This window comes from Kryptolebias marmoratus, linkage group LG1 (assembly GCF_001649575.2).
Source record: "Kryptolebias marmoratus isolate JLee-2015 linkage group LG1, ASM164957v2, whole genome shotgun sequence".
Lineage (NCBI taxonomy): Eukaryota > Metazoa > Chordata > Actinopteri > Cyprinodontiformes > Rivulidae > Kryptolebias > Kryptolebias marmoratus.
Genome location: NC_051430.1, coordinates 11,781,391 through 11,782,371, shown reverse-complemented (window position 1 = coordinate 11,782,371; position 981 = coordinate 11,781,391).

Sequence of the window (981 nt, the reverse complement as noted above, 5' to 3'; positions counted from 1 at the left end):
ACCCCACCCCACCCCACGCACATCATTAGAGCTGACACACCAAAGAGATCACAGCGCTGCAGCATCACCTAAGGTCCGCCGAAGATGTCTGCCCCTTTCCTCATCGCTCTTCCCCCAAACCAGAGCGTTCTTATGAGCGGAGTTGTTTGGGAATTTGTTTCTCTTTTCTAAAGCAGAGACAAAAGAAGAGGGGGGGGGACGACCAGGCAGAGAAAAGACCAGCGCCTTGCTGAGGTTTGTGTGTGTGTGTGTGCGCGTGCTGGCCTGTGTGTGTGAAGGGTCTAATCTAATTTGGTTAAAGGAGGACCGCGTTGTGTGAGCGTGCGCACACTGCACACGTGCACGGCTGCACAGTGTGACGGGACTGTGGGAATGGGACAGGAGGGCCGAGCTGCTGAATGGAGCCTCCGGAGCCAGAAGCAGTGGGGAGTCTCCCCCAGACGCGCCGATTCGAGGCCGGGCTCCACTCAAAGAGGGATTAGACCAGAGAGGAGGCCTTTCCTGATTAGCAATTCACACTCAAGTGCCCCACAAGCACCTCGGGTAATAATATCGCCATCAGTGTCCCTCACTGATACTGGCAATAAAATATTTACCCCCACCCCCGTTTTGACGTTCTCCTTCTCCTTTAATGTCTGTTAATCGCTCAAATGTTTCTAAGAACGTGGAAAGGGAAAGGAAAAAAAGGAAGAGAAAAAAAAAAGCTCCCAGCTCTTGCAGACGCTCAGCCTGACTTTCTTCAGCTCAAATGTATTTTGCAAGCAGATGGCAGAAAGAGTTTTGCTTCGTTGCTTCATCTCAAGCTCATGAATCCGCCACCCCCACCCCACCCTTTTCCTCCCCCTTTCCTCTCCTCTTTGCTGGTAACCACCACCACATAAAAAGAGTCTGATGTAAGAACACCACATTAAACTAATATTGCCATTTCAAAACAGCCTTGGCGCAGAACTTATCAAGCCTCATAAGAAACAATCTGTCAGC